The sequence below is a fragment of the Cebus imitator genome, unplaced genomic scaffold (genome assembly GCF_001604975.1).
Source record: "Cebus imitator isolate Cc_AM_T3 unplaced genomic scaffold, Cebus_imitator-1.0 Scaffold281, whole genome shotgun sequence".
In the NCBI taxonomy this organism is placed as follows: domain Eukaryota; kingdom Metazoa; phylum Chordata; class Mammalia; order Primates; family Cebidae; genus Cebus; species Cebus imitator.
In genome coordinates this window covers 3,618,940-3,630,422 of record NW_016107596.1, presented here as the reverse complement: position 1 = coordinate 3,630,422, position 11,483 = coordinate 3,618,940, and the positions used below count along the sequence as shown (strand labels likewise).

General features: G+C 45.5%; 1 protein-coding gene and 1 long non-coding RNA gene across 3 annotated transcripts in view; one reads left to right on the top strand and one right to left on the bottom strand.

Annotated features, from left to right (window-relative positions):
- Nucleotides 1-11,483, bottom strand: part of SRGAP3 (SLIT-ROBO Rho GTPase activating protein 3) — a 261,902-nt gene that overhangs the window by 194,952 nt on the left and 55,467 nt on the right. The gene's annotated exons all lie outside the window — the stretch shown is intronic.
- Nucleotides 6,688-8,614, top strand: LOC119467351. The gene is made up of 2 exons (XR_005195894.1): nt 6,688-7,180; nt 7,883-8,614. It is a non-coding gene; the product is annotated as an uncharacterized LOC119467351 (long non-coding RNA).

Genomic DNA, 11,483 nt, shown 5'->3' with positions numbered 1-11,483 from the left:
TTTTTTTTTTGTCTCATTCTGTTACTTAGGCTGGAGTGCTGTGGCAAGATTATAGCTCATGGCAGCCTCAATCTCCCAGTCTCAATCAATCCTCCTGCTTCAGCTCCCCAAGTACCTGGGACCACAGGTGTGCACCGCTCGAGTAGCACTGATGCCTGGCTAATTTTTTTTTTTTTTTTAGATGGGGTCTTACTATGTTGCTCAGGCTTGTCTCAAACTTCTGGGCTTAAGTGATCCTCCCCACTAGGCCTCCCAAAGTGCTGTGATTACAGGCATGAGCCACTGCACCTAGTTGAGAAGCCTTGATGTATGAGATTAGAGGGAAGAAAGATTAGAAACAGACTGTAATGAGCCTTGGATGCCAAGACTCATTGTTCCCCATATGCTCCCAAGAGGATTCGGTGGAGAGGCAGGGAGAGGGCAGGCACACAGGGTTAGCAAGACTAACCTTGCTAAGTGTTGGGAAAGTTCCACTTTCCAACCAATCCCAGCAACTCAGCATTCTCCAACTGTGTCACAAACTCACAAACTATTATAAATATTTGTGAAAGCCTGTTTCGCTCATGCCACACCACACTAGTTATGCTACCTTAAAAAGCACCACATTGTCTCAAACCTTGTGGCCTTTGGATTCATAGAGTCTCCTGGGCCTGGAAGGCTTTTCTCTGCCCTTCTGTCTTCAAGATCTAAGTTAACCTCCAGGGAAGCCTTGTCTTTCTCTCCCAAAGAGAATCTGACGTTCTATGTTCTCACAGTACTCTGAGTGCCCCTCTATTAACAATATTTATCACACTGCCTTGTGACTACTTCCTGAATATTATAAATCTTTCTTTATTGTTACACTGTCAGCTCCTTAAGAATAGGGGTTCTATATTATTCATTCTATAACAGCACCTGGGATGCTCAATAAATGCTTGCCGGTCGTATTATTAATATCACCTTTTATGAAATGCCTACCACATGCTAAGGACTACCCTAAGTACCTGAGAAACAGAAATTTGTTTAATCCTCATGTAACTCACTGGTGAAGTATTACTTAGCCCATCTTGGAGATAGGGAACCTGGCCTTCAGAGAACCTCAGCTAACTGTGAGATGAAGGAACAAACCAGCTTGAACAGGTAATTCCCACCCTCCCCAAACCCTGCCATGTACGTCTAACCCCAGGAACAATCATGCCATGTCCTTAGGCAGTCCAAGGCAGATGTTTGTTTCCAGTTATTGAAATCTACTCAATTTGAGTCCACCAATAGAAATGCTGCTGTTGAGTAAACACTGGGGGCATCTGCTGTTCTACAGAGGAACAGCTTGTCATTTCAGCAGCACCAAAGCAAGGTTAATTAGCCCTTTCTATGGCCAGTGGGCACTAAAGTCTCCCTACATTCTTACTTTTCCTTCAGCAAAAAGTTTTAATGGTGATCTTTCTAAAAGGCAATGTGCCTCCAAGGTGAAAAGTCATAGAGAAGGGGAGCAAAAGTCGTAGTCAGTGGAGTAAGGAAGGGGCAGGGTGGGATTTCATCACCATGGTCCAGTGATGGAGGGTAAGTTGGGGAGAGCTGCACCACCCCATGCCCAGACGCTGTGCCAAGTGCTCCACATCCTTTCTCTCTCTCTCCCCACAGCACTTTTCACCTCTTCAAGGAAACACAGTGTTCGACAACCTCCTAACCACAAATCCAGTGGTCCTTCCCAGCCCTGGGCCTCTCCCCACAAGAAGAGCAGCTTAAGAAGCCAGCCACTGTCTCTTCCTGGCTGCCCCTCTGTGGGCACCGCCAGCCCCCTTGGCTTGTATGGATCTAGACCCCGCTGCAGCTTCATCTGTGTTGCTCCTTGCTGACAGGGCATGCTCTGCCTCACTCTCCTGCCCCACTGTCTTTTTCCTTGCCAGCCTCTTCAGTCCACCAGGGTCCTACCCTCAGCCTCCATCTCATTTTACCAAACGCTTGCTCCCTGGGTGTCCCATACAAGCCCACGGATGATGTGACTTATACCCATCAGAGACACCCTCAAATCTTCATATTCACCCTTAACAGTGACTACAGAAACAGAAACCAGGTTCAGAACAAATCCCCCAAACTCATTTCACAAACAACCCTCTGCCAGAAGCCTATGAAAAAACAGATCTGGAATGGGACTCTGGTCCACTCCCTTTCTGTGCCCATCCCAAATTAGAAGGAAGTAGGATGAGGGGGTGAGGGGAGAAAGAATACAAGACAGTGAACATAAAAAGCAAGGATCTAGCTGTACCCTTACCAAATGTGCATTTTTCTTTGTGTACATTATACTTCAATAACACCATTTTTTTAAAGAATACAAATAAAACAAAAGGCTGACAACTGAAAAATCCATGACCAAGATTAATAGCACTGAGTAACTGAAGGAGGAGAGTGATATAGAACTATTAGTTCACCTTCCTGTTTCTAATAATACCCAAGGGAAGACTGAGCAAGGAGAACCTTATGGACTAGGAGCAGGTAATTAGTGCGTCCATTTGTTATGTTACACAATTATAGGTCTCCAGAACAACGTTGGAGAGAGTTGTAGACCTAGAGAGAAGAGCATAAAAAATCATCTAATCCACCTTTTCATTTTCTAGATGAGGAAACTGAGGCTGAGCAAGGGAAAAAGTCTTGTCCCTACCCAGCAATCATCTGCCACACATGCCTCCTCCACCTCCTTATTCACTGAGAGAATGACACAAAGCAAGATGAACAGGGCCACACCAGGGATAGGAGAGCTCAGATGGACTTTCTGATATTTCCCAGGCTGGAGAAAGCAATAGCAGCCTGACATGACCAGTTGTACAAAGCATACTGCCTCTCTTTGGTGCCATATCTTTTTCCCTTTGATGTGTGATCACTTCATTCCCTCCTTGATTGCTTTTCAAAAGCAATCTAAATTAATGTGAATCCACAAAGGGCAAGGCTCTCTGTAAATAATTAGTGCACGATAATAAATGCAAATAGGGAAAGATGCAAGTTGGCCTAAGAACTAGTGATCCCTGCTCCCCTGCCCATTCTCTTCACACTAAGAATTCTCTTTAAACTAGTAAAGAAAGAATTCAAGGAAACTTAAGAAAGCGTGGTATTCCTAAACAGACCACTGGGATGGTTTAACCACTGATTCCTAAACAGACTATTGAAGGATGGCAGAAAGAAAGAACAGAAGCTAAAGAATCAGACCAGTGACTGCTACAGGGTCTGTGTCCTTTTCTTGCAGGTTCCACTGAAGACAAAACACTTTTCTAGACTTCTGCCATTTAGAGGAGGACATATCATCACAGTCAAGAAGGAGTCACCATAATTTGATCCTGTCCACTCAGGATTTTCTCCTACAAACCTTTAGCTCTGTCAATCTCCTTTCTGCTCCTTGGCTAAATTAAATTAAAAACAAATCCAAAGTGGGAGATAAGATGTTTTCAGACCTTCAGTAGGCCTCTTTTGAATATTATGCAGAGAGAACTGGACAAACTGAGGTTAAGGAAATGCTGCAGCCGGTAAGGCAAGCCCCTGCTTACTCTCCATCAAATGGTTTGTCCCTAGTTCCTCCTGGAAGTCTATTTTTATTTATTGTCATCTTTAATGGGCAGAGAAGTATGGGAAGGGGATGAAGTATCTGTGGAGCCTGAAAATTGGGCCCTCCCTCCTCCCTTTATTTAAGATCATAGACTATTAGTTCAATCCAAGATGTGTGCAGGGACATACATCCAAACTATATCATCTCCCATGCACCCCACATTCCCTATGTTTCCTGTAGTCCAGGGACAGAAAACAGATTTCAGCTCAAGTGTCTTCTAATCCATTTACAAGGGCTGCCTGGAGGGCTATATTCAGAACAGTCTTGGGGTCCCATACTTTGGACCAGTAGGAAATGGGTGAAAATCCAGAAGTTCCACGTCCTTCACATCTCTGTCATTCCTGATTGAATCTGTGATTTTTACTGTGGCCTGATTAAGGCCTTTGAGGAAGAATTGACACCCAGTGTCACAGAGTAAATTGATAAAATAATCCAGACTTGAACCCAGCTCTCCCTGAATCTCCTATTTTCCTATAATCCAGAGTTTAAGACTGGAGATGGATCTAAGAGTACAGTCATAATACTATAACCATTTGTAAATGTTGACTATGTGTCAAGTACTATCCTAAGTGCTTTCCATGTATAATCTCATTTAACTCTGCTAGAACACTGAGAAATAATCATCCCCACTTAACAGATGAAATTGACACACAGGAGTGGTCAAGTAACCCGTCCAATATCCCAGGACGAGTAAGTGACAAAGTAGAGATTGATACACAGCAAGAAAAGAACAGAACTGGATCTAGAAACATCCTCATACAATCGGTAGAAGATTCTGGTAATTTCACCAACACATACAAAGTCAATTCGCATTGGAAAAATACCCCATGAAGGCCCAGTGATCTCTTCAGCCCTGGTGATGTCAAAGGCTGCAGAATAAGGAGTGGAAAGTCCTAGTTACTGTGACAGGAAGCAGCAGTGAGTGACTTTGAAGGCAGGAGATGAGAACAGGCAATTCAGCAGGACTCAGATAGGACACTGAGCTCTTGGCATGAACATACAGGTTTCACCAAGGTCTCAGGTATGACAGGTTAGCCCCAAAAGGTCCCATTTTGCTCAAAAGATTTCCAAAAACTGAAAATGTCGTATAATGGAATATCACTGGCTGGCTCCAATCCCCAGGGCTTGCTGTTTCAGAAGAGAAAGAGGTGCCCATCGATGTATTTATAGGCTTAAAGCTGGCATGCACCGATGCTACCTGGGGTTACTTGACATCTGTCTTAGTGCACATTTCCTCCACCTTTTTGTTTCATTAGGTTTTAATCAGCCAGCTATTTGGGGCCTGAATTAGGATTTCACACACATCCAGAGCCAAAAGACAAAAGAAACAAGCAAACGAGCCCTGAGACTAAAGCAGAAGTTGGGACCAGCACCTTCGGAAGGGTGGGCCCCTGGAAACAACTCCTGTGTGAGGGGTCAAAGGAAAGTCACGTGACATGTCACATCCTAGGGCCGGGGACCCTTGGGCAGGGGAGCCCCACCACCTTGAGCTCAGCCAGTCACCCCTTTGTTCCATGACCTTGGCCTGGAAAGCTCTTCCCTCCCATCCCTGAGCAAAATCCTAAAGTTCCTTCAAGTCCTGGCCCATATGTCAACTTCTTTGGAAAGTCTTCCCTTACTCCATCCCTACCCCACCTCTTCTTCCTACAAAAGAGAAAAAGTTTCTCCTCCTCTTCCTCCATACTCTATCCTCAGCTCCCAGCCCATCCCACAAGTCTCTGGAGGCTGCGAGAACACACGTGTGAAGTAGCCCTCATTCACAACCTTAGAGAGACTGGAAGAACAGCAACAGCCCTGTGGAGGCAAACCCAGGCCCAGGCACCATGGTCTCCCGGATTATGATGATTCACCCATGGAAAGCATTGGACAGAAAAAGCCGAAAAAGAATATGCCACCCAAATTTCTCTACCTAGAACAAGTATTGCTTTTATCATGGAAAAACATAAAATAAACATTTTAATGAACTGCACATTTCTCATGCTAAAGCAGCTAATAGTGTTTCCTATTGCATGGAAAATAGACACGAACCTGTCCACAGGATGATGAATCCACAATTGACAGGAGGCATTGACAGAGTAGCTCGGGTGCACGGGAGGGAGGAAACTCAGCCTGCCTGGGGGCATCAGGGAAGGTTCCACACGGGATGAGTGACAGCTCTCCAGGTAAAAGGGAGGAGGAGGCAGAAGGGAATTCCAGGCAAAAGGAACAGCATGTACAAAGGCAAAGTCAGAAGAGTGCAAGCTAAATAATATGTCTGGAATGTGGGATGCACAGGAGATATCATTTAGATGTGTGTCCCTGTCTAAATCTTATGCTGAACTATAATCTGCAATGTTGGAGGTGGGACTGGTAAGAGGTGATTGGATCATGGGGGCGGATTTCTCATGAATGGTTTAGAACCAACTCCCTTGGTACTGTCCTCACACTAGTGAGTTCTTGTGAGATCCGGTTATTTAAAAGTGTGTAGCACCTCCCCCCTTACTTTATCTCACTCCTGTTTTTGCCATGTGATATGCCTGTTCCGCCTTCAGCTTCCACCATAATTGTAATTCCACCATGATTCCACCTGAAGCCTCCCCAGAAGATGTCGGCACTCTGCTTCCTGTAAAGCCTGCAGAACCATGAGCCAATTAAAAATCTTTTCTTTATAAATCACCCAGTCTCAGGTATTCCTTTACAGCAATGCAAGAATGGCCTAATACTGAAGAGAATCATAGATGTGAGGTATGCAATAAAGGGTTAACTCCACTTTGGGGTTCTCAAACTCTGCACCTTCCAAAGAAAGAACTGGCCCTTGTCCAGCCCCTGGGAGATAACCTCTGAGCCCATGGAATATCATGCCTGGTAGAATAGAGTATCTTGTATCACTGGGGCTTTGGGCCACCCCACATAGTTTATGCTAACAGTGTCACTCATGATAAAGGCCTGTTTTTGTTTGCCTGGCATCCCAGGCCATACTCTATCGGTTTGTTTCTAGGGGTCCAGGGGTTGCATAGAGACGAAGTAGCCAAGGTCAGTCACATGGGTGACTCATACCTCTGTGACTGACCCCTTTCTCCCAACAAAAACCCTGGACACCAAGGGGCAGCTGGGCTTCCCCAGTTGGCAATACTTCCTATATGTTGTCACACATAATTGCTGGGGTAGTTTAGCACTGTCCAAGTGACCCCCTGGGAGAGGACAACTGGAAATGTATGCCTGGTGTTTTCCTAGACCTCGACCTACACACCCTTTTCCTTGGCTAATCCTAATCTGTCTCCTTTTGCTGAAATGAACCATAAGCATGAGTATAACAGCTTTTCTGACTTTTGTGAGTCCCTCAAGTGAATCATCAAACCTAAGGTAGTCTTGGGACCCCCATCATAGAGAGTCAAACCAGGAACAGGGCAAGAAGAGCTTTTCCTGGAAGGCTAATGAGTCTGAACTTCACCCTGGAGGTAATCGTTACAGTAACTCCAGGCTCTAACCTGAAGCTGGCATGACAAAGCCAAATGTACACTTCTAGAAGATACTTTGGACTGCAGTGGGGAATGAATGGGGGAGCTAGGGGAGCAGAGGTGAAGCAGGGAGACCAAGACCTGGGAGAAGACGGCTGAACCAGTCCAGGTAAGAGCTGGGGCGTCCTTGGTAGTGAGCAGTGGCCACAGTAAAGGACTGAACTCAAGAGACTGAAAATAGATGCAACAAGACTTGCCAGCCAATTAGACTCTGGGGTGAGGGAGGCAAGTCAAGGACGACTCCTAGATTTCTGGCCTGAGCAATTGGAGGGATGATGGAGCCAGTCACTGAAGTGAGAAATCCTGAGTGAGGAAGCTGATGTTCGGGGGCTGGGGAGAGGTTCTGACGCCCAAGCCCAGCCTGGCTGTTTTCACTGTGTTCGTTTCTACAATTCAGGAACCATCAGATTGCTCTTTTTTCTCTCCTTGAAGCCATCCCTTCAGCCCTCTGCCCGTAGTGATCACTAACTGATTGCTCCTCCTTAAAGGCCACAGAAAGGTGTGCTTGGCCGATCTCCTTGACCTCCATTTTTCTGCTGGCAGAATCACAAGAAAGGCATCAGGACCTTCTGTGAAATGGGAGCCAGGGTGGCAGAGGCCTAAATAAACCACAGCTATGCAAGGAGTTTTCAAACACCAAGGGTGAGGAGGGTCTTGGGATAGACCCTTGGGAGGTAGGACTAAGATCCCTGTGATGCTGGGTGGGGGTTGGGGGCAGGGTTGAATGAAATCATAAGAAACAAAGGCTCTGCAAGCTGCACAGAAAATCTCCCGTTGGCCTGGGGCTAAGCTGCACTTTACACATTTCCAGGTGTCTAGGAGTCCATGTCAGCTACTGTCCCTCCACACCACAGACCAGACATCACAAAGAGTGGCCAGGCCTTCTGAGTGAAGGTGATCCAACCTGTCACTAAGCCTTAGGGCAAATCCTGGCTGTGCTGTGGTGACTCCAACAACCCCAAACAGCAGCTCAGAGGCTGCAGCCGCCCTCAGAGGCATCGCTGGGAAATGCTCATTAGCAGCCTTTCATTGCTCACCCGCCCCAACCCACCTCTGCGCATCCCAAACCATCAGCCAAGTGCACAGCTGGCTTCCATCCTCAGAGCCTTCCTCCTTCATTTGCCTATTCAACAGTTACAAAGGCCTGAGCTGCAGAGGGGCCTTGAAAAACCCATTCTATCCAGAAGAAAGAGAACTGAGAGTGAGCAAGACAGAGAATAGGTAGAAGCGGGGAGGAAAACAAGAAATCTCTAGATCTCAAATGAGGACCCTGATGTAGCAAGAGCCTCTTTTAAATCCTTTTCCAATAGGGTAATATGGAAAATGGTTGAAAGTACAAGCCAACTGGGGTTCGAATCTCAAATGGGCCATTTACAGCTGTGTGACTGAACAAGTAATTTCATATTTCTGAGCCTCAGTTTTCTCATCTATAAAATAGAAAAATACCTATACCTATGTCATAAGGTTAAGATATGGATTAGATGAGCTAAGATCTAAAATGTCTTCTATTCAGTAAGTGCTCAATAAATGTTATCTCTTTTTACTATTGGGTCTCCAAGTCTGGAGATCAAGGAGGAAAGTTTCACATGCTGGGTCTGCAGGTAATAGTGGGACATGGTTTCTGTACTCACACTCCTAACTCAGGTGGGCTGAGAGGATTACATAGTCTGAGGCTGTGCAGGGCTGAAAGCCACCTAAGAGGTCATCTGATCCCCTATTTTCATCGGTGAGAAAACAGAGATATAAAATGACCTTCTCCTAAAGTCACACAGCAAGATATGGCAAAGTCAACACTAGAACCAGGGCTCCAGACTTCAGTTGTTCTTTCCTCTCCACAGAAACGTATAAAAACAGAATGAAAGGACGCTACAAGTCAGGATACAAAGAAAATTTCAAATAACTTTCTATAGGGAACACTATGCCCTGTCCAGATCCCCGTTCCCGGGCCATGTACTATCCGTTGGCTGCTTTAAGTGGTAGCTGCCGGTGGCTCACAGCTGCCACATCCTCTAGAGAATTGCCACCCCCACCGCCCCCACACCCAGCTGATGAGGGACATTACACTCAATGCTGTGTTGGCAAATGTTTAGCAGCCACTTTCTGGTGGGGTTGGGGGAGCCCCGGCTTGAGTATTTGCCACTTCCTCTGGTGTAAATATTCCCACAATGGCCTACTCCAAACAAGACATCACCAAAGTTGGGGTTGCAAAGAGATGCACGTAGCTCTCCAACACGTAGTATTTCCACCATAAAGATCCAATACTAAAATAACCGCAAGTGCACAGATTTTTTTTAAACTGTAGTAAAATAACTAGAAAGTGATGACTTCTGAATATGTATTTCCATTGTTTTAACATTATTTACTTAAATATGATTTTATATGATTTAATCGTTAATAGTGGCTCACAAAATTCCTCAAAACTTGACCATCGTAAGCTCTTAAGGGCCAGGTCCAGCACACCACTGGTTTATCCCCCACCCCATCCCTGCCAGCCTGAGGCCAGTGACTGATGACATGGGGGTGCAAAACCCCAGCTGTTCATCCCATCTAGGGATAAGGAACAACTTGTGGGGTGATTAATCCCAGAACTCCCATGGATCAGGCCCAGAGTAGACTTGCCTGAGGCCACTTCCTCCCTCAGCTCCTTCTCTTCCCCTATCCTTCTGTTCCCACCTCCTTACAGATATTTCCAGAAGTGCACAGCAATAAACAGCATGCACCCAAGAACCCGTCTCAAGCTTTACTTTTTTTTTTTTTTGAGATGGAGTTTCGCTCTTGTTGCCCAGGCTGGAAGGCAATAGTGGGATCTCAGCTCACTGCAACCTCCACCTCCTGGGTTCAAGCAATTCTCCTGCCTCAGCCTCCTAAGTAGCTGGGATTACAGGCACCTGCTACCACACTCAGTTAATTTTTCATATTTTTAGTAGCAATGGGGTTTCACAATGCTGGCCAGGTTGGTCTCAAACTCCTGACCTCAGAAAATCCACCCATGTTGGCCACCCAAAGTGCTGGGATTATAGGCATGAGCTAACATGCCCGGCATAGGCTCTACTTCTAAAAAACTCAACTTAAGCCACACATGGTGGCTCACACCTGTAATCCCAGCACTTTGGGAAGCCAAGGCGGAAGATCACTTGAGCTCAGGAGTTCAAGACCAGCCTGGGCAACGCAGCAAGACCCATCTCTACAAAAAGTAAAAAATTATCCAGGAGTGCTGGTGTGCACTTGTAGTCCCTGCTACTTGCAAGGCTGAGACAAGATGATCACTTGAGCCTAAGAGTTTGAGGCTGCAGTGAGCCATGATCACAACACTGCATTCCAACCTGGGTGATAGAGCAAGACCCTGTCTCCAAAAACAAAAAGCAACAAAAAAGAAAAGAACCCAACCTAAAATATTATACAGAGTAAAAATTTAGGGAGAAAGTAGAAAAGATCACTGTGGCTTTGGAGGGATCCAGGGAAGCTTTCTGCAGAAGTTGGGATCAAAAGAGTGGGTAGGATTTTGATTTGGAAATGAAAACCAGGAACTCTCCAGATGGAGAGAGCAGTTTAATCCAGGTGAAACCAACAACCATGCATTTGACAGGTCCGTCTGCCAGGCAGGATGGGGTTTTCCTAGAGACAAGCCACGAGCCCTGGGGACCACCCATTAAGGACTGCCAAAGTTGGAGGAGGGGGCGTTTCCATGGCTACGGTGTGATTAAGAAAGATGTGTGGCTCTCTGGCAAGGGCAGCATGGCATCCTAGTTTCCACTAGAAACATCATCTGTACCAAAACCTTTGGAGCCAGAAGGTCATCTTCGGATCACCTACTGCCACTGATGGATGAAAGCTTTGAGTTGTAAAGACGTAAATTTAGTATATTTATTTTAATAGTTGTGTTTTATGTTTTCTTTGCTCTTGTTTTTGCTTTTCTTTGTTTTTAATATTTTAATTGTGGCAAAATATGCATAACAAAAACATACCCTCTGAACCATCCTTTCTTTTGTCTTAGAGTTACCTCCAGTATATAGCATCGATGCTGACTTTTTATTTGCAGAACTATATAACATTTCCCTCCAAAACAGTTTGTACAGAATAGATGGATCAGTTTAAAGAAAAATATGCAGAAGACAATAAAGGTGACATAAATATGGAAAATTGCAAAGATAAGACACAAAACCCTAAATTTTGCAAACTAATCCAATACTCTCATGTTAAGACAGCAAAATTGCACCCAGATAGAGTAAGGGAACAGCCAAAGGTCAGGCAGCCAGTTAGATGCAGAAAGAGGATTAAAACTCAGGTCTTGGCCGGGCGCGGTGGCTCACGCCTGTAATCCCAGCACTTTGGGAGGCCGAGGCGGGTGGATCACGAGGTCAAGAGATTGAGACCATCCTGGTCAACATGGTGAAACCCCGTCTCTACTAAAA